Here is a 22,759-nt window from a genome sequence, read left to right on the forward strand (position 1 = left end):
GCCACAACTTGTGACCACTACAGCCAATCACTGAGGTCGGCATCAGTCTGGTGATTGGCTGCAGTGGTCACGTTCTGTAGTTGTGATGTCTCGCCAGCAACTTGTCAACAAAGACCAGAGGAAGCGACAGGAAGGCAGCGCTGGATATTAGGAAGTCTGGTGACATAGAGACGTTTATCCTCGGAAACACTTTGAAGATTTCTGTCCTGGACAACCCCTTTAAGGTGATTAGACCGGATCATAGTCAGCTGAAAGGCTCCATGTACATCGAAAGAGACCACGCCTCTCTCCCTGTGGGGTCTGTCTTCTAACATAGGTTGGGTCTGTGATTCCCCTTCCCCCATCACTTGCGGTTTTGTGTTTTTATCACACACTTTTAGTGTTTTTCTTAATTTATTTATTTTTTCTGTAGAAAAGTCTGTGTGACCCCAGAAAGAAACAGTTGCTATGAAAGTCTTTGGTGTCCATAGCAACCAATCACAGAGCAGCTTTCATTTTACCAGAGCTGTGTAAGAAATGAAATCCGGACCGTGATTGGTTGCTATGGGAAACAAAGACAACCACCGGTGCAAGCTCTGATCGCTGCTGTTCAACCCTCTGACAATGTCTGACAGCGGCATGTAAATGGTCGTGATTTGTCTGCACCCATCTCGACCCCCCAAATTCCCACCCACTCCTGCAATGTGATTGCATGGTGCCGATGGGTTACCATGACAGCCGGGGGTCTAGTGAAGGCCCCTGTCACTGCTATGTTTGTACATACAAGTACAGAAAACTTCACCTAATAAATACTATTCATTGTCCAAAAAAAACCAAAGTGCTTTACAAACATGTACTGTATTAGAAATCATGGCTGCTTTCTTCCAAAAACAGCGCCACTCCGGTTCACAGGTTGTGTGTGGTATTGCAACTGAGCTCCATTTACTAAAATAAAGCTGAGCAGTAATTCCAGACACGACCCGTCCATAACGGCGGAGCTCCGTCCAGAGGAAAGGTTTATTTAAGACCGGTTTCACAAATCTGCGGTCCACAGTCTGGGTGCGATCCATGATGTACGGAGCGGCTGCGGGTCTCTTATATCAGGCAATCGCAGGGTTAAACCCCGAAGGGACTGAAAAAAAATCAAAGACATTTAAAGAAAAAAATTAAAATTATATATATATTGAATAAATATATTTAAATAAATCGTATTTTCTCAGTTTAAGAAGAAAAAAATAGATATACATATCATATCTATATTTAAATACATATTATATATATATCATTTTATATACATATATTTAAATATATATTAGAATATTTAAAGAAAAAATAAAAATTATGTGCATATATATATATATATATATATAATCTTTAAAAATTTTTAGATTTTTCAAAAAATGTTCATATCTAATATTTATAATATTTAAAGAAAAAATAAAAATATATTTATATATACATATATATCCAAAAAAGACAAAGGCAGCAGCACTCCATTGTTCAATATAGGGTGAACTTTTTCAAGCTGGAAAAAGTTTCACATTTTGAACGAAACGTTGCCCTGACGTGATGGGTCAATAAATCCCCCTATATTGGACTATGGAGCGCTGCCTTTGTCTTTGCTGGACGTCTTGAGGTTTGGTTTTGCCTGTGAGGCGTATTTAGCACCCAACTGTTTTTGTAATAACTTTGCTAGTGCTGCACCTGTATTTTTCTAATTATATATTCATGTAAATAAATATATATATATATATATATATATACACACATATGTACAGTATATATAGAATTTTTTCATGTATTGTTTTATATTTTCTGATATGTATATATATACACATATACTATCAGTACTATTTTGGGGTCTATATGACTTTCTGATCTCTTATTATTCCATCATATTTTGGGAGGTGACCAAAAAAGTCCCAGAGAATTTGCCATTTACACTTTCTTCTGTTTTGGTGTACGCCGTATATAATAAATAGTATTTTATATATGTACCCAGCGATAACAAATGTGTTAATTTTTTATTTATTTTTGGAAAAGTGGGTGTTTGATCTTTATACACACAGATATATATATATATAATTCTTCCTGCATGGAACAAGTTCTCATTGGCATAGAAATATACCTGAAATGTTATAATTTCTAGAATATTGATCCTACAGCACATGGCCGATTCAGATCTATCTCAACCAACTATTCAGTCTCCTGGGAGACTGTCAAAAATTGCCATGCTGACTGTATTACGAGCCCTCATGGCAGGGTATTGGGAAAAGTTTTCAACTAGCAATAATCACGCCTCGGATAACCCTCATGGGCTATGATACTGCCACTGCGCAAAGCTGGAGGCCATCTGTGAGGAGCTGCGGCCTCCGGATCTGGGGCTCTGTCTACACTGAGGAGAGACAAAGTCATTAGGGGGCTGTGGGAGCAAAGGATTCTGGGAGTGGATATGCTAATAACACCCCTCCCCTAAGTCTGTAATGGAAGAAAGAAAAGCCCCCCAGGCTGGGGAAGGGGAGAGGGTTTATCCTCCATCTGACCATAGTGTCACCACCTCCTGCTATACAGACTGTCTGCTCCTGCGTCCTGGGGGAACCTTCACTTATGTGTTACAGGATTGCATTACCAGGAACTTCCTGATGATGGCGCAAGAAGAGAAGCTGAGAGGCAATACTGTCATGCCGTGACCATATAATAACAAATAGTGACTTATAACCGCCAAACCATCAGCACATAACAGAAAATAGTAATTAAATACCGCCATACCATGACCACATTATAATACTAAATAATGACTGAATACCGCCATATAGTGCCCTCTATACAGACTGTTCACAAGTTCCTATATTACATTACCAGTGATCGCCTGTTGTTGGCGCCAAAAGTGCAGCTAAGGAGAACAAGGTCACCACCCAAAACTAACTGGAATCAAGGATATCACAGTAACCGTGATATTTTCCTGAACAGTCGCCATCATTTGTCCTTCCCTAGGTCTCTTATATCCTTTAGAAATAGTGTTTATTGGTTTCATCTTTATTAAAAACTTCTGCCCGAACAGGGACTTGAACCCTGGACCCTCAGATTAAAAGTCTGATGCTCTACCGACTGAGCTATCCGGGCTTCTGTACATGATCACTGACACAATGACTTTCTCCTGTATTATCGGCCGTCTGCTCCTCCTTTCTGGTTACAGACTATCACCACTCACCACTATACGTTCTGTCCATTGGTTTCTACGTCCTGGAAGGGAACCGTCTCTTCTGTATTCCAGACCTGTCCAGCAATGCAGAGATGATCCCATAAGAGGCAACGATTGAATTGGAGGGAGGACGTCATCAGGGACTTGTAATGACTTGTGGATGGGACAGGATGATATCAGGGACTTATAATGAATTGGGGAGAATGCTATACAGAGGCTTATAATAAACAGGAGAGTGCGGGAGGACACCACAAGGGACTTATTATGAATTGGGAGTGGTGTAGGATGCCATAAGGGACTTAGAATAAATTGAGTTGTGGGAGGAAGATACTTAGAGGGTCTCATAATGAATTGGGGTTGGTGGAGGACGCTATAAAGGACATATTATGAACTAGGGGTGGAAGAGAACACTATACAGGGACTTATGATGAATTAGGGGGGGGGGGGTGGCAAATGCCATAAGGGACTTTTAATCAATTGGTGGCTGAGGGATGCTGTTATCAGACACTTATAGATAATAACTAATAGTGACTGTAATACCGCAATACCATGCCCACATAACAAGAAAAAAACAACAACATGACTACATGGAGAAATCTCCGGGGAAGCAGCTGACTAGATAGTAATCCTGTAATTGATCCCGCACGTTTCTTTGCTGATTCTCTTGTCCTCGGGGAAGTGAAATGTTACTTATAATTCTCAGCCCGACACATGTAACATACGGCTCCAATACAACTGTATATAGAATTACTCCAGTTAAACAGCAATAACTCTTCTTCTACTATTAACCACCTATTCAGTCTACTGGGAGACTGTCAAAAATTGCCATGCTGACTGTATTACGAGCCCTCATGGCGGGGTATTGGGAAAAGTTTTCAACTAGCAATAATCACGCCTCGGATAAACCTCATGGGCTATGATACTGCCACTGCGCAAAGCTGGAGGCCATCTGTGAGGAGCTGCGGCCTCCGGATCTGGGGCTCTGTCTACACTGAGGAGAGACAAAGTCATTAGGGGGCTGTGGGAGCAAAGGATTCTGGGAGTGGATATGCTAATAAACCCCTCCCTTAAGAAGAATTGGTAGCAGGGAGGATGGAGAACATTTTTCCAGCGATGTTGCTGTGTGGGGCCACATTTTGTTATTATTTGTGCCGAGCTGTAGGAGCTTTTAACGGTACCTTTTTAGGGTACGTATGATGTTACAGTCGCTTTTTATATGCAGGAACCAAAAATTCTATTTTATTATTTTTTTGTTACTGTTTCTTTACATTTTACACTATTTGGTGTAAAATAATTGCGTATTTCCATAGATCTAAGGTTTATGGGCCCAGAAAAATAGTAGTTTTATTTCTAGGTAGTGGAGGGAGATCCGTTCGATATGAGATATGCTTATTCTGTATTGTCTGTATAAGTCCCCCCTAAAATTTGTAAAGTGCTGCGGAATATGTTGGCGCTATAAAAATAAACTATTATTATTATTATATTATGCAACAGATGTCTTAGAGAGAAATTGTAAAATCCATAAAGATATCTCCAGACATGGGACATATCACCCTCACATTGAACATATGGGATTAATTATAACTGGGGAAGTGAGAAAGAGCTGAACATTGAAGTAGGGACTTCCTGCTGTGAGCAGGTAATTACATTAAGGCCACGTCCCCACTATCAGTATTTGGTCAGTGTTCGGTCAGTATTTTTTCTCAGGAGTGGGAGACAAAACCAGGAGTGGGTGATAAATGCAGAATTTATGCACTTATTTCTATTATACCTTTTCTCTGATTGTTCCTCACCTGGTTTTGGCTCCTACTCCTGAGAAAAAATACTGACTAAATACTGATAGTGGGATCGTGGCCTTAGGGATCTGATGGGAACCAGCCAACAAACTTAGGATTCTTATGCTCAGAGGCAGAGAAGTATAGGGGCTTCCTCTGTTCATGGAATTATCTCAGACACTCAGGAGCCAGTGGTCAGTGATGAATATTGGGGTTGCATCAATCCGATATTTATGGGAGAAATATTTTCAGTGCTGTAGCGAAAGGACAACCATAATGCATTCACTCACATCATGGTAAGGCCATCCGAACCCCTCCAACTTAATATCATTCCGATGGATGATGCTATCTGTGCCATGTTTCATCTCTATAGAAAGGTAAAATCGTGATAGAAAACACAATAATATCTCCCACCTGGGACCTCCAGGGGCAAAGATATGCTGAAAGTTGGAAATCTCATAAACTTCTAAAAGACCTAGCACATCCCATGACAGGCCCCCATATAAGCTCACTGAGGGGAGGCATGTGCGGGTAACCTTGATCTAATAAAAAGCAAAGTTTGGGTTTTTGGTATTTGTCAGTTCTGGAAGACACAGTACTCTGTGATTCTGTCTATTGCTCTAAGGAATACTTTCTTCCACTAAGCTCTGATTCATTTCCATGATTAGGTTTAGTACTTTTCTCTTATTATCCCTTTTATTTTATGTAATTGAATATATACCATATTGTTTTGTTCCCCTTTTGTATCATCTTTGTATATTTTTATAAACACTGCCTACCTTTCTGGATTTATATATTTTATTAACTATATAAAATTTAATATCGCTGTTCCTCTGGCTCTGTAAACCGCAACCCTGAAGCCATACGCTATCTGTAAAGGGTGTCCAATCAGAGGTGGTGGCAGCGAGCAGTGGTTCCCTTTTGTTATTGTGGAGCTGGCAGTGACCATACGGGGGGTATATATATATATATATATGTATATATACATATACATATATTCCATGCGTTTGAATTGGAGGTGCATATACCGTACACTCACTGTGAGTTCCTCAATAACCGGCCTTGTAGTAGAAGCAGCTGGGGCCTCGTCCATCACTCGTCAGTCTATTGTGTAATTGTCCTGACCATAAGAGGCAGCTGAGTTGCATCCCCTGACATCTGGTGGCAGTGATCGAATCTGTATGGTCTCCCAGAGAAATAACAACATGTGTGGTGATAACCACAACTTGAGAATGGGATCGCTAGGAGCACAAATATGGCGACAGCACAGAATCATGAGCACGAATATGGCGGCATCAGACACAAGAGTACAAAGATGGAGGCCACACAGTATTATCAGGAGTACAAACATGGCGGCACCAGAGCCACCACAAGAGTACAAAAATGGCAGCTGCACAGTATTATCAGGAGTACAAAGATGGCGGCACCAGACACACCACAAGAGTACAAAGATGGCGGCAGCACAGTATTATCAGGAGTACAAACATTGCGGCACCAGAGCTACCACAAGAGTGCAAAGATGGCGGCACCAGAGCTAGCACAAGAGTGCAAAGATGGCGGCCGCACAGTATTATCAGGAGTACAAAGATGGCGGCATCAGACACACCACAAGAGTACAAAGATGGCGGCCGCACTGTATTATCCGGAGTACAAAGATTGCGGCACCAGAGCTACCACAAGAGTACAAAGATGGCGGCCGCACAGTATTATCAGGAGTACAAAGATGGCGGCACTAGACACACCACAAGAGTACAAAGATGGCGGCCGCACAGTATTATCAGGAGTACAAAGATGGCGGCACCAGACACACCACAAGAGTACAAAGATAGCGGCCGCACAGTATTATCAGGAGTACAAAGATGGCGGCACCAGACACACCACAAGAGTACAAAGATAGCGGCCGCACAGTATTATCAGGAGTACAAAGATGGCGGCACCAGACACACCCCAAGAGTACAAAGATAGCGGCCGCAGAGTATTATCAGGAGTACAAAGATGGCGGCACCATACACACCACAAGAGTACAATGATGGCGGCCGCACAGTATTATCAGGAGTACAAAGATGGCGGCACCAGACACTCCACAAGAGTGCAAAGATGGCGGCCGCACAGTAATATCAGGAGTACAAACATGGCGGCACCAGAGCCACCACAAGAGTACAAAGATGGCGGCAGCACAGTATTATCAGGAGTACAAACATTGCGGCACCAGAGCTACCACAAGAGTACAAAGATGGCGGCACCAGAGCTACCACAACAGTGCAAAGATGGCGGCCGCACAGTATTATCAGGAGTAGAAAGATGGCGGCACCAGACACACCACAAGAGTACAAAGATAGCGGCCGCACAGTATTATCAGGAGTACAAAGATGGCGGCATCAGAGCCACCACAAGAGTACAAAGATGGCGGCACCAGAGCTACCACAAGAGTGCAAAGATGGCGGCACCAGAGCTACCACAAGAGTGCAAAGATGGCGGCCGCACAGTATTATCAGGAGTACAAAGATGGCGGCACCAGAGCTACCACAAGAGTGCAAAGATGGCGGCCGCACAGTATTATAAGGAGTACAAAGATGGCGGCACCAGAGCTACCACAAGAGTGCAACGATGGCGGCCGCACAGTATTATCAGGAGTACAAAGATGGCGGCACCAGACACACCACAAGAGTACAAAGATGGCGGCCGCACAGTATTTTCAGGAGTACAAAGATGGCGGCACCAGACACACCACAAGAGTACAAAGATAGCGGCCGCACAGTATTATCAGGAGTACAAAGATGGCGGCACCAGACACACCACAAGAGTACAAAGATAGCGGCCGCACAGTATTATCAGGAGTACAAAGATGGCGGCACCAGACACACCACAAGAGTACAAAGATAGCGGCCGCACAGTATTATCAGGAGTACAAAGATGGCGGCACCAGACACTCCACAAGAGTACAAAGATAGCGGCCGCACAGTATTATCAGGAGTACAAAGATGGCGGCACCAGACACTCCACAAGACTGCAAAGATGGCGGCCGCACAGTAATATCAGGAGTATAAACATGGCGGCACCAGAGCCACCACAAGAGTACAAAGATGGCGGCACCAGAGCTACCACAAGAGTACAAAGATGGCGGCACCAGAGCTACCACAAGAGTCCAAAGATGGCGGCACCAGAGCTACCACAAGAGTACAAAGATGACGGCCGCACAGTATTATCAAGAGTACAAAGATGGCAGCATCAGAGCCACCACAAGAGTGCAAAGATGGCCACCACATTGCACAACTGAAAGCACTATCATGACAAACTCCAACCACAAAGCTCACAGATTGCTATTTGCACACCACCCATCCTTAGTCTGCTCTTTACCACCTATTCAGTCTCCTGGGAGACTATCAAAAATTGCCATGCTGACTGTATTACGAGCCCTCATGGCGGGGTATTGGGAAAAGTTTTCAACTAGCAATAATCACGCCTCGGATAAACCTCATGGGCTATGATACTGCCACTGCGCAAAGCTGGAGGCCATCTGTGAGGAGCTGTGGCCTCCGGATCTGGGGCTCTGTCTACACTGAGGAGAGACAAAGTCATTAGGGGGCTGTGGGAGCAAAGGATTCTGGGAGTAGATATGCTAATAACGCCCCTCCCCTAAATCTGTAATGGAAGAAAGAAAGGCCCCCCAGGCTGGGGGAGGGGAGAGGGTTTATCCTCCATCTGACTGCTCTTCAATAACTGAATACCGTCATATCATCACCACATAATAACACCAGATAGTGACTGAATACCGCCATACCATCACCACATAACACCAGATAGTGACTGAATACCGCCATACCATCACCACATAATAGCACTAAATAGTGACTGAATACCGCCATAGTATAACTATATAACACCAAATAGTGACTGAATACTGCCATACCATCACCACATAATAACACTAAATAGTGACTGAATACCGCCATACCATCACCACATAATAACACCAGATAGTGACTGAATACCGCCATACCATCACCACATAATAACACCAGATAGTGACAGAATACCGCCATACCATCACCACATAATAACACCAAATAGTGACTGAATGCCGCCTAAGGCTATGTGCCCATGATGCAGAATGCTCCGGATTTTTTCCTGAGCGTTTCTGCATCTCCCTGGCAGAAAAAACGCATGCGGATTGTACATGCGGATTGTACATGGGGATTGTGCATGCGGATTGTGTATGCGGATTGTACATGCGGATTGTACATGCGGATTGTACATGCGGATTGTACAGGCGGATTGTACAGGCGGATTGTGCATGCGGATTGTACAGGCGGATTGTGCATGCGGATTGTACATGCGGATTGTACATGCGGACTGTACATGCGGATTGTACATGCGGATTGTACATGTGTTTTTCCTGCCAGGGACATGCGGATGTGGAGCGTTCTTCACATGCATTTCCTCATGCGGGTTGTCATGCGCTTTCCAGGTGATTTTGGTCAGAGGTTTATGACTCCAAGGCTATAGGGTCTAGGAGAGGGGGAAAGACAAAAAACACGGGCGCAGATCTAAGTGCAGATAATTTAGTACAACTCTTTTTTTTATATATTCTTTTTTAGAAGCTGATTTGCTCACCTTTGATGTAGCTTGTGGTATAGCGTATCGACCTATTAGGTCTGACTGAGATGCCTTGTCTCCTTGATGTGCAGCTATAGTCTGGAGACAACGGATCTCTCAGCCAGGAGACCGTGGAATGAAGATCAGGAAGAAATAAAAAGATTCATCCAGTCTATTCAGCGCTCCCAAACGACAGGCACCAGGTAGAAGTATTATAGATCTTCAGAAATTTACTTAGGATAAAAATCATCACAAAACGATACATAGAACAACGCGTTTCAGCTATAGATTTATACATATGTAAAGCAGGTGCCGGAATGCAACGCACAGAGACCCAAGGCGAGAACAGTCAGAGATGATTGTAAACAGTTTTATACAACAGGTATACTGAAACAAGGGATTAGCAACAAGGGTAATGAACAGTGGTTTGAAATATCAGAAAAATACGAAATTTCTCAAAGTAAGGTGCAGTCTCTCAAAGTAAGGCGCAGTCTCTTCAAAGTAAGGCGCAGCCTCTCAAAGTAAGGTGATGCCCTCAATCATGGGAGACACCACGCAAGTTCTTTAACTGTGCATTTGGCTCTAGTGGGGGTCACCGGTTATTCCCGCTTGGCCGTGAGTCTCTTCAGGATAAATTCAATTAAATCATGTTGTGCTACTTTAGCCCCAACCGTTCCCCTCCCAACCTGAGTACCTAAACCCAATTGTCCCCAGTACCGTGGGTGAACAGTGGAAGTGACGGCCCTGCTCACGTATGCAGCTCCTCTGTCTCCGCTGGCGTGACTTTCCTGGGGCAACCGTCTCTCAACTCCTCTCTGCTTGGCCATTGGAGGCAGTCTCTCGAGCCTTGGATAGGGGGGTCCAGGCCTCGTCTGTCGGCGGGTGACGTCGGGTTCCGCGAACTCACTCAGCACCGCGATCAGGTTCCTAGTCTCCTCAGCAGGCACAGCACTCGGGTCACAACTGTGAGGGATCCAGAGCTCTTTTACCGGTGCCCGGCTGGAGCACCTCTCAGGCCTCTGGATTTGGCCTGTCACGCAGGGTTTCTCAGGACGCAGGGAGCACGTCTGCTCCTTTCTGCTGCTTGGCGCCAAAGAACCCTCAGGTTTGGCACGCTGGCCTCTTATCTCCCGGAACTCCTTCCTGGAAGTCACCTGATCGGGTCCAGCGTCTGAACCTGCTCTCCCTACAACTTCCCTTGCATATTTTGGTTCCGCTTGACTGTATCTGGCCAGTAGATGGCAGTCTCGCTCCATCCTTGAAACGTCATGTTGAAGTTCTTTTACAAGCTTTCTTGCCTGTTCTACACATATATATTGCCATATCTCACATGAGGAAGGCTATTTTGTATAAATATATAGCCGAAACGCGTTGTTCTATGTATCGTTTTGTGATGATTTTTATCCTAAGTAAATTTCTGAAGATCTATAATACTTCTACCTGGTGCCTGTCGTTTGGGAGCGCTGAATAGACTGGATGAATCTTTTTATTTTTTCCTGATTTCCAAGCGATTTTAGCATCACTTGGAAAGTGCTTGACAACTTGGTCACACTATATAAATCCATGCAACCGGCGTAGATTTATATGCTACTTTGGATCTAATCCTTATAAACAGGGAGGAAATGGTTGAGGAGGTAAAGGTGGCTGGGACCCTAGGAGGCAGCGATCATGCTATTATAGAATTTTGGATAACTAGAGGAGGAAGACATGTGAAGACTCAAACTTCAAGGTTAGATTTTAGAAAGGCAGATTTTAAGAGACTCAGAAAGAGAATAGGAGGGATCCAATGGCTGGATGTCCTTAAGGACAAAAATGTCCAGGAAGGATGGGAAATTTTTAAAAATGAGATTCTCAAAGCACAATCGTTAACAATCCCGAAAAGTAGGAAGAATGGGAAGCATTTAAGGAAACCAGGATGGATGAACACAGAACTTAAACACATGCTAAAAAGAAAGAAAGAAATGTTTATTAAATGGAAAGAGGGAGGCATATCTAAAGAAGATTATAATGCAGTCTGCAGATCCTGCAGGGCACGTATCAGGTTAGCTAAAGCTGACAATGAATTAAGGCTTGCAAGAGATGTCAAAAGCAATAAAAAAGGATTTTGGGGGTATGTCAAAAGTAAAAGAAAAGTCAAAGATGCTATAGGATTTTTACAGGATGAAAATGGAGAAATGGTAAGAGAGGATGTTGAGAAGGCCGAACTTTTTAATTCCTATTTTGCATCTGTTTTCTCTCAGAAAGAAAATGTAACATCAACTGATCTTCACTGTCCTTTTAAAGGAATAGAGGAATCCAAGTTATCTGTAAACCGAAAGATTGTGAGGGAATATTTAGCTAACATAAATGAGTTCAAGTCTCCAGGTCCAGATGAATTACACCCCAGAGTACTGAAGGAGATCGTAGAAGAAATTTTAGAACCACTCTCCATAATCTTTGAAAATTCTTGGAGAACAGGAGAAGTCCCAGAAGACTGGAGAAGAGCAAATGTTGTTCCTATCTTCAAAAAGGGGAAGAAGGTGGACCCAGGGAACTATAGGCCGGTGAGTCTGACTTCTATACCAGGAAAGATCTTTGAACAAATTATTAAACAACATGTATGTAAGTACATGGATAAGAATGAAGTGATTAACCAGAGTCAGCATGGGTTTGTAACTAACAAGTCATGTCAGACTAACTTAATTTCCTTCTATGACAGAATCAATGACTGGGTGGATCAGGGAAATGCTGTAGATATAGTATATCTTGACTTCAGCAAAGCATTTGACAAAGTATCTCACACCATCCTTATTGAAAAAATGACCAAGTATGCAATGGACCAGGCAACTGTTAGGTGGATTCATAACTGGCTTAGTGATCGGACTCAAAGGGTGGTTGTAAATGGCTTCACATCCAGCTGGATGAATGTCTCAAGTGGGGTACCACAGGGCTCCGTCCTGGGACCTGTATTGTTCAACATCTTTATCAATGATTTAGATGAAGGAATTGAGGGTAAGCTGATTAAATTTGCTGATGACACAAAGCTAGGAGGGATAGCTAATACTAGAGAAGAGAGAGAGAGGATTCAAAAAGACCTAAATAAACTGGAGCAGTGGGCAGCAACCAACAGAATGGTTTTTAACAGGGAAAAATGCAAAGTACTACATCTGGGCAATAAAAATGAAAAAAGCATATACAGAATGGGAGGAATAGAGCTAAGCAACAGTACATGTGAAAAAGACTTAGGTATACTAATAGATCATAGACTGAACATGAGTCAACAGTGTGATGCAGCAGCAAAAAAGGCAAATACAATTCTGGGATGTATTTGACGCGCCCCCTGGGCCATATTCTCTAGGGGGAATATCCGGAGCCGGATCAGATGGGAGTTGTAGTCTTCCGAGTGGCTGTGACCCGGTCCGTGCCCAGGGTGTCAAACTCAGTTGTATGTGGCAGTCCTACAGATGTTATTAAGTTCTTTATTGTCGACTACGCCACCCGTTGTATTGCGGTCACTATGGCCGCCGCTGCAGCAGGGTCCGCTGAGGCTGATGGTGTAGGTGCAGCTTTTGATGGTGTAACCCCCAACGGGTGGGGTATAGCCTCAGGGGGTCAGGTGCAGAGGATGGGGGTTGTGGTGGTGCAGCATAGATGTTAAAGGAAGACAGAGTCGGGTTGTGCAGTTTAGGGTATTTACTCACTGCTGATGTTCCGGTCACTCCAGCTTCAAGTGACCACCCGAGCCGTGCTGCGTCCACCAGGTCCTGGATCCAGCCAACCCCCAAGCGAGTCCGGAGCGTGACCCTGAGCTCTCCTTCTGTCCTTTCTCTGGCCGTCCCCACTATTGATCCACCCAGGTCCAGCTCCCTCGGGCCTTCTGTTGGGAGACCCTTGGCCTTGGGTTCCCTGACCCTCCACGTGGTATGCCTTCGGGGTGGATGTGGTGGGTGGCCGTGGCAGACGCTGCCCACGGCCTCCGGTCTCTGGCTAGGGTGTGTTTTTGCCCCCACCAGCTTGGGTTCCGGTACCCTGATGCCAACTCTTCACCCGCTGATGGACTTTGGGTTCTCAGAGTTCCTTTTCTGTTTCCCCCTCTGGGTCTTTCTGGCTTTCTCCTCTCTCTCTCTGGGACTTCTCTGCTCTCTGCTCTCCTCCTCTGCAAAGACTGACTGACTGACCCTGTTCTTTGATGGTGCCCACCTTATATACACCCTCTATGTGTGAGCTCAGGTGACCAGCACCCAATGAGCTCCTATCTTTACCCAGGCTGCTCCCCCTATCTGCCCCTACACTACTTGGGATGTACCACCCCCCTCCCACTCCAGCCAGGAACAGACTCGGTCGTACCTGCACATTTCTAAGTGGGAGTACCGTCGGTCTGCTCCTCGGAAATGGGATGTGTGTAGTGCATGCAGCCTACCGAGCTCAGATCCACACTCCATCCTTACCCGGGAGTGGAATATCACACCTCTGGGTTGAGGTGCAATACCCCTGTAGCAGCCGAATCCTCAGGGTGCTACATATTAACAGAAGCATACAGTCTAGATCACGTGAAGTCATTATCGGTCTTTACTCCTCTTTGGTCAGACCTCATCTGGAATACTGTGTACAGTTTTGGGCACCACATTTTAAAAAAGACATAGACAAACTGGAGCAAGTTCAGAGAAGAGCGACCAGAATGGTGACTGGTCTGCAAACCATGTCCTATGAGGAACGGTTGCAGGATTTGGGAATGTTTAGCTTGCAAAAAAGAAGACTGAGAGGAGACTTAATAGCTGTCTACAAATATGTCAAGGGCTGTCACATTGTAGAAGGATCATCTTTATTCTCATTTGCACAAGGAAAGACTAGAAGCAATGGGATGAAACTAAATGGGAGGAGACACAGATTAGATATTAGAAAAAACTTTTTGACAGTTAGGGTGATTAATGAGTGGAACAGGCTGCCACGAGAGGTGGTGAGTTCCCCTTCAATGGACGTCTTCAAACAGAGGCTGGACAGACATCTGTCTGAGATGATCTAGTGAACCCTGCTTTGAGCAGGGGGTTGGACCAGATGACCCAGGAGGTCCCTTCCAACTCTACCATTCTATGATTCTATGATTCTATGATATAGTGTGACCGTAAAAGAATGGTAAAAATAAATATATACTTACCTTCTGATGACCCCCGGAGTCCTTGTCCTGCCATGACGTCACCGCAGGTCCTTTTAGTCTACCGTGAGCTGCCGGCATGCCAGGACAAGGACTCCGGGGGTCATCAGAAGGTAAGTATAATGTATATTTTTTATTTTATTATATTTTTTACAGATACTATGGTACCTGGGTCTGGATGAGAGTCTCCTCTTCTCCAAGTCCGGGTACCATCCGCACATTGAACCGCATGGAATCCGCATGTACAGATGCAGTGATGCAGATATCTTGCGGTCCAATGCGAGTCAATGGCGGCTGAAACGCCACAATTCCGCAAAATAATTGGTAGTGCTGTGGATTTTTCCGCAATGATAATCCGCAGCGGAATTTCCGCAGCATGTGCACAGCACATGGGGATTATCATTGGGGGACATGGCAGACCTTCTACCAAGCGTTTTTTAAGCATTTCTGCAGCGGAATTGCTGCTGCGGAAAAGCTTAAAAAATGCATAGTGGGCACACAGCCATAGTATAACTATATCACACCAAATAGTGACTGAACACCGCCATACTATCACCACATAACTCCAAATAGTGACTGAATACCGCCATACCATCACCACATAATAACTCCAAATAGTGACTGAATACCGCCATACCATCACCACATAATAACTCCAAATAGTGACTGAATACCGCCATACCATCACCACATAATAACAATTTCTGGGGTCAGCTTCTTCAGCTATTTATACATTCCTTAAAGCGACAATGTAACAAACAGTACATGTGACCTTATCCTCCATACTGTGCCTGCGTTCCCAAATCTGTATCTGTCCCATGAAATATTGTTTGAATATTCTGTAATTAAAAGCGTCCGCCCGAACAGGGACTTGAACCCTGGACCCTCAGATTAAAAGTCTAATGCTCTACCGACTGAGCTATCCGGGCTTCTGTACATGATCACTGACACAATGACTTTCTCCTGTATTATCGGCCGTCTGCTCCTCCTTTCTGGTTACAGACTATCACCACTCACCACTATACGTTCTGTCCATTGGTTTCTACGTCCTGGAAGGGAACCGTCTCTTCTGTATTCCAGACCTGTCCAGCAATGCAGAGATGATCCCATAAGACGCAACGATTGAATTGGAGGGAGGACGTCATCAGGGACTTGTAATGACTTGGGGGTAGGGGAGGATGATATTAGAGACTTATAATAAACTGGAGAGTGAGGACGGACGCTAGTGTAGCACCCAGAGGGTTCGGTCGCTACAGAGGTATTGCATCTCACCCAGATGTGCGATATCTCACTCTCAGGTAAGGATGGAGTATGGCTCAGGACCCTGACACCTGCATGCATTACACCACATTTCCGGGGGACAGGGCGACAATGCTCCCACGGGAGAGCACAATTGTCCCTGATCCCTGGCAGGAGTGGGGAGGGGTCACCTAGGAAAGGGGGAACCCAGTGGTGTGTGGGTGGAGAGTGCAGATCCTGGGTGCACTGAGTAGGAGTATAAAGAGGGGAGCCATCTTAGGAAGTGTGTTCAGTCAGAGGGGAGAAGTGAAAGAGCAGGGCTCTGTGGAGCTCTGCTCCAGGAGGCGAGCCTAGCCTGAGAGGCCCAAGACTGAGAAGAGAAAGAGCAGAGATGAGAGGGAGCAGGAAAGGCTCCAGGAGAAGAAGGGACCCCAGAGGTACGGGAGATGCAGCAAGCCGGCCGTACGCCCGCCGCTACCTGGAGGTAGGGGGGTCAGGCCAAGACAGGGAACCGGTTCCCTTAACTAGTGGAGGCAGAAACCACACTCAGCTAGTCACCGGAGGTTGTGGCATTGCATGTGTCACAGCCCCTCACAGTCCACGCTAGGAAGGGACCACATAGGGTCCAGGGGACGGAACACACGTCGCCCGCCAAGACCCGAGGCAGCTGGACAGAAGCAGTGTAAGGTGTGAGGCACGAAGAGCCAGAGAAAGGACACATGAAGGGGGTCCTGATAAGTACTCCAAAGATATCTGGGAGTCGGCCGAGCCCCTCACTTGGCGAACACAGTACGACGCGGGAGATTATGACCGGCCATAATAATCTGGATTAACAACTATGAGTAAAAACCCTGGACTGCACTGCAAAGACTCTGAGTAGTTTCTGCTGCGCCCTTGCACCACAACTCTCATCATCCACTCACGCTGCCCTGAGGCAATACTCTTCCTGTGGGGAGTCACACCATCTAGCTGCACACCTCATCAGCCTCAGCAGCCTGCCCAGCAGCGGCGGTTCCTCCTAACTGCAATCCACAGGTGGCGTAGTCGGACATTTAATAATCATAAAAACCACATAAATAGACTGCCACTGGTTTGACCACTCTGAGCCACGGGACTGGGTCACCGCCACGGTGACTACAACCCCCAGCATCCACTAAAAGGCCCAGTTCTGGGTTCCCCACACGGCCCAGGGGGCGCGTCACTATCAGGGACTTATATTGAATTGGGAGAAAAAGGAGGAGGACGTCATCATGGACTTTTAATGAATTAGTTGGTTAGAGAAGATGCTATACAGGGACTTATAATGAATTGACGTTGGGGAGGATACCCAAACGGACTTATAATGGATTGGGGTCTGGGAGTGGACACTATCAGGGATATATTATGAACTAGGGGTGGAAGAGGACACTATACAGGGAGCTGTAATCAATTGTGGGTGGGAGAGGCTGCTATCAGAGGCTTATAATGATTTGGGGGATGGGGAGGGACTTATAGTGATAAGAACTAAAAATACACTGAATGCCACTGTGCCATAAACACATAATTGTAAATTCCCCCCAAAATTTAATTTGGGGGGAGGGGGGGATTCTAATTCCTCTTACTGTGGCTTTGCTTTTAATTTTGATTACGGTTATACCAGGAACACATGATTAAACCAATACTCACCTAAAACCGCCATCCCGTGACCACATTATATTGTCAAATAGTGACTGATTACTTCCATACCAAGACCATATAATAACACCAAATAGGGTCTGAATACCGCCATATAGTTCCTCTATACAGACTGTCCACAAGTTCCTACTACGTGGAATATGTAACGAGCCCTCACTTATGTTCTAGTACATTACATTATCAGTGATCGCCTGTTGTTGGCGACAAGAGAGCAGCTAAGGAGAACATGGTCACCACCCAAGACTGTCCAAAATCAAAAGAATTATGGTAACCATGATTTTTTCCTGAATTGTCTCCATCATTTGTCCTTCTCTAGGTCTCTTATATCCTTATGAAATAACCTCTTTGTTAAAAGCTTCCGCCCAAACAGGGACTTGAACCCTGGAACCTCAGATTAAAAGTCTGATGCTCTACCGACTGAGCTATCCGGGCTTCTGTACATGATCACTGACACAATGACTTTCTGCTGCAGCTGTGGGCCGTCTGCTCCTCCTTTTTGGTTACAAAGTATCACACACACACTTTCTCCTACAACTATCTGCTTTCTGCTTTTCTTTCCAGTTACACAGTATCACCACCTGTGCACACATTCTGACACAATGACTTTCTCCTGAATTATCGGCCATCTGCTCCTCTTTTCGGGTTACACACTATCACCACTTCCAACTATTCATACTGTCCATTGGTTTCCACGTGCTGGAAAAAAAATTCACTTCTGTATTCCAGACTTGTCCAGCAATGCAGAGATGATCTCATAAGACATAACGTTTGAATTGGGGAGAGGACATCATCAGGGACTTATAATGACTTGGGCGGTGGGAGAGGATGATATCAGGGACTGGACAAAGTCACCTGTGTCAAGTTAAAGGCGTGGGTAATATGAAAATCACAGCTGAAACCAGATGAAAAAAAAAAGAGATGACGTTGACTCTATCTTTACATTATATATCTGTGTGTGCCATACTAAGCATGGAGAACAGAAAGAGGAGACGAGAACTGTCAGAGGACTTGAGGATGAAAATTGTTGAAAAATATCAACAATTTCAAGGTTACAAGTCCATCTTCAAAGATCTTGATGTTCCTTTGTCCACGGTACACAACATAATCAAGAAGTTTACAACCCATAGCACTGTAGCTAATCTCCCTGGATGTGTACGGCAGAGAAAAATTGTAGAAAGGTTGCAACGCAGGATAGTCTGAGGAAAAGTAGCCCCAAATTCAAGCTGTCCTGCAACGTGAGGGTGCATCAGTGTCAGCACGAACTATCCACCGACATTTGAATGAAATGAAACGCTATGGTGGGAGATCCAGGAGGACCCCCCTGCTGACACAAAGACATAAAAAAGCTAGACCGAAGTTTGCCAAATTGTAAGTGAGTAAGCCAAAATCCTTCTGGGAAAGGGTTTTATGGACAGATGACAACAGGATAGAGTTTTTTGGTAAAGCACATCATTCTACTGTTTACCGAAAACAGAATGAGACCTACAAAGAAAACAACACAGCACCTAGAGTCAAATATGGTGGAGGTTCAAAGATGTTTTGGGGCTGTTTTGCTGCCTCTGGAACTGAGTGATTTACTTTGTGCAAGGTATTATGGAATCTGAGGATTACCAAAGGATTTTGGGCCACAATGTATTGTCCAGTGTCAGAAAGCTGGGATTGCATTTTAGGTCATAGGTCTTGCAGCAGGACAATGACCCCAAATATACTTCAAGAAGCACCAAGAAATGGATGGAAACAAATTGCTGGAGAGTTCTGAAGTGGCAGCAATGAGTCCGGATCTAAAACCCGTTGATCACCTGTGGAGAGATCTTAAAATTACTGTTTGGAGAAGGCACCCTTCACATATGAGAGACCTGGTGCAGATTGTAAGAAGAGTCCAAGATTCCTGTTGAGAGGTGTAAGAAGCTGATGGTTATAGGAAGCGACTGATTGCAGATATTTATTCCACATTCCAAATATTAAGTTGAAGGCGCCAACAATTTTGTCTGGCCCATTATTGGGGTTTTGTGTAAACTTATGTCCAATTTGCCTTTTTTTTCCTCTGTTTTAATATGTTGTTCCAACACTCACAAAGGAAACAAACGTGTACAAAATACGGGGAATTGTAATAATGTTCTGGGAGAAATACTTCATTTTCTGGAACATTTTCAATGGTGCCGACACCCTAGCCATACCATGACTACATGATAACACAAAAAATACACTGCTCAAAAAAATAAAGGGAACACTTAAACAACAGAATATAACTCCAAGTAAGTCAAACTTCTGTGAAATCAAACTGTCCACTTAGGAAGCAACACTGATTGACAATCAATTTCACATGCTGTTGTGCAAATGGAATAGACAATAGATGGAAATTATTGCAATTATCAAGACCCCCTCAATAAAGGAGTGGTTCTGCAGGTGGGGACCACAGACCACATCTCAGCAACAATGCTTTCTGGCTGATGTTTTGGTCACTTTTGAATGTTGGTTGTGCTTTCACACTCGTGGTGGCATGAGACAGACTCTACAACCCACAGAAGTTGCTCAGGTAGTGCAGCTCATCCAGGATGGCACATCAATGCGAGCTGTGGCAAGAAGGTTTGCTTTGTCTGTCAGCGTAGTGTCCAGCTGCTGGAGGCGCTACAGGAGACAGGCCAGTACACCAGGAGACGTGGAGGGGGCCGTAGGAGGGCAACAACCCAGCAGCAGGACCGCTACCTCTGCCTTTGTGCAAGGAGGAACAGGAGGAGCACTGCCAGAGCCCTGCAAAATGACCTCCATCAGGCCCCAAATGTGCATGTGTCTGCACAAACGGTTAGAAACCGACTCAGTGAGGGTGATATGAGGGCCCGACGTACACAGATGAGGGTTGTCTTCACAGCCCAACACTGCAGGATGCTTGACATTTGCCACAAAACACCAGGATTGGTAAAGTCACCACTGGCGCCCTGTGCTCTTCACAGATGAAAGCAGGTTCACACTGAGCACATGTGACAGGCGTGACAGAGTCTGGAGATGCCGTGGAGAGCGATCTGCTGCCTGCAACATCCTTCAGCATGACCGGTTTGGCAGTGGGTCAGTAATGGTGTGGGGTGGCATTTCTTTGGAGGGCCGCACAGCCCTCCATGTGCTCGCCAGAGGTAGCCTGACTGCCATTAGGTACCGAGATGAGATCCTCAGACCCCTTGTGAGACCATATGCTGATGCGGTTGGCCCTGGGTTCCCCCTAATGCAGGACAATGCCAGACCTCATGTGGCTGGAGTGTGTCAGCAGTTCCAGCAAGATGAAGGCATTGAAGCTATGGACTGGCCCGCCCATTCCCCAGACCTGAATCCGATTGAGCACATCTGGGACATCATGTCTCGCTCCATCCACCAACGTCACGTTGCACCACAGACTGTCCAGGAGTTGGCGGATGCTTTAGTCCAGGTCTGGGAGGAGATCCCACAGGAGACCATCCACAACCTCATCAGGAGCATGGCCAGGCATTGTAGGGAGGTCATACAGGCATGTGGAGGCCACACACAATACTCAGCCTCATCAGGAGCATGCCCAGGCGTTGTAGGGAGGTCATACAGACACGTGGAGGCCACACACAATACTGAGCCTCATCAGGAGCATGCCCAGGCGTTGTAGGGAGGTCATACAGGCACGTGGAAGCCACACACAATACTGAGCCTCATCAGGAGCATGCCCAGGCGTTGTAGGGAGGTCATACAGGCACGTGGAGGCCACACACAATACTCAGCCTCATCAGGAGCATGTCCAGGCATTGTAGGGAGGTCATACAGGCACGTGGAGGCCACACACAATACTGAGCCTCATCAGGAGCATGTCCAGGCGTTGTAGGGAGGTCATACAGGCACGTGGAGGCCACACACAATACTCAGCCTCATCAGGAGCATGCCCAGGCGTTGTAGGGAGGTCATACAGGCACGTGGAGGCCACACACAATACTCAGCCTCATCAGGAGCATGTCCAGGCATTGTAGGGAGGTCATACAGGCACGTGGAGGCCACACACAATACTCAGCCTCATTTTGACTTGTTTTAAGGACATTACATCACAGTTGGATCAGCCTGTAGTGTGTTTTTCCACTTTAATTTTGGGGATGACTCCAAATCCAGGCCTCCATTGGTTAATAAATGTGATTTCCATTGATGATTTTTGTGTGATTTTGTTGTCAGCACATTCAACTTTGTACAGAACAAAGTATTCAATGAGAATATTTCATTCATTCAGATCTAGGATGTGTTATCTGAGTGTTCCCTTAATTTTTTGGAGCAGTGTATATAACATGACTCCATATGGAGAAATCTCCGGGGAAGCAGCTGACTAGATAGTAATCCTGTAATTGATCCCGCACGTTTCTTTGCTGATTCTCTTGTCCTCAGAGAAGTGAAATGTTACTTATAATTCTCAGCCCCATATGTAACATACGGCTCCAATACAACTGTATACACATAATTATCTCCGATAAACACCTCTTCTAACATTAACCACCTACTCAGTCCTCTGGGAGACTGTCAAAAATTGCCATGCTGACTGTATTACGAGCCCTCATGGCGGGGTATTGGGAAAAGTTTTCAACTAGCAATAATCACGCCTCGGATAAACCTCATGGGCTATGATACTGCCACTGCGCAAAGCTGGAGGCCATCTGTGAGGAGCTGCGGCCTCCGGATCTGGGGCTCTGTCTACACTGAGGAGAGACAAAGTCATTAGGGGCTGTGGGAGCAAAGGATTCTGGGAGTGGATATGCTAATAACGCCCCTCCCCTAAGTCTGTAATGGCAGAAAGAAAAGCCCCGCAGGCTGGGGGAGGGGAGAGGGTTCATCCTCCATCTGACTGCTCTTCAGTAACTGAATACCGCCATATCATCACCACATAATAACACCAGATAGTGACTGAATACCGCCATATCATCACCACATAATAACACCAGATAGTGACTGAATATCGCCATACCATCACCACATAACAGCAAATAGTGACTGAATACCGCAATACCATCACCACATAATAACACCAAATAGTGGCTGAATACCGCCATACCATCACCACATAATAACACCAAATAGTGGCTGAATACCGCCATACCATCACCACATAACACCAAATAGTGGCTGAATACAGCCATACCATCACCACATAACACCAAATAGTGGCTGAAT

The 22,759-nt window shown here is 45.3% G+C and overlaps 7 non-coding genes across 7 annotated transcripts; all 7 read right to left on the reverse strand.

Annotated features, from left to right (window-relative positions):
* Positions 1–2,183: 2,183 nt before the first annotated feature.
* LOC141168179 (U4 spliceosomal RNA) lies at positions 2,184–2,323 on the reverse strand. The gene has a single exon (XR_012251926.1). It is a non-coding gene; the product is annotated as a U4 spliceosomal RNA (small nuclear RNA).
* Positions 2,324–3,029: 706 nt separating this feature from the next.
* On the reverse strand, positions 3,030–3,102 carry TRNAK-UUU (transfer RNA lysine (anticodon UUU)). The gene has a single exon. It is a non-coding gene; the product is annotated as a tRNA-Lys (tRNA).
* Positions 3,103–3,981: 879 nt separating this feature from the next.
* LOC141168221 (U4 spliceosomal RNA) lies at positions 3,982–4,121 on the reverse strand. Its single transcript, XR_012251966.1, has one exon. It is a non-coding gene; the product is annotated as a U4 spliceosomal RNA (small nuclear RNA).
* Positions 4,122–8,324: 4,203 nt separating this feature from the next.
* Positions 8,325–8,464, reverse strand: LOC141168070 (U4 spliceosomal RNA). The gene has a single exon (XR_012251823.1). It is a non-coding gene; the product is annotated as a U4 spliceosomal RNA (small nuclear RNA).
* A 7,075-nt stretch (positions 8,465–15,539) lies between these two features.
* Positions 15,540–15,612, reverse strand: TRNAK-UUU (transfer RNA lysine (anticodon UUU)). The gene has a single exon. It is a non-coding gene; the product is annotated as a tRNA-Lys (tRNA).
* A 2,343-nt stretch (positions 15,613–17,955) lies between these two features.
* On the reverse strand, positions 17,956–18,028 carry TRNAK-UUU (transfer RNA lysine (anticodon UUU)). The gene has a single exon. It is a non-coding gene; the product is annotated as a tRNA-Lys (tRNA).
* Positions 18,029–22,097: 4,069 nt separating this feature from the next.
* Positions 22,098–22,236, reverse strand: LOC141168266 (U4 spliceosomal RNA). The gene has a single exon (XR_012252009.1). It is a non-coding gene; the product is annotated as a U4 spliceosomal RNA (small nuclear RNA).
* Between the last annotated feature and the right edge of the window lie 523 nt (positions 22,237–22,759).

The sequence above is a fragment of the Phyllobates terribilis genome, unplaced genomic scaffold, assembly GCF_046119375.1.
Source record: "Phyllobates terribilis strain yellow unplaced genomic scaffold, ASM4611937v1 Scaffold_11__3_contigs__length_659146591, whole genome shotgun sequence".
Classification (NCBI taxonomy): Eukaryota; Metazoa; Chordata; class Amphibia; order Anura; family Dendrobatidae; genus Phyllobates; species Phyllobates terribilis.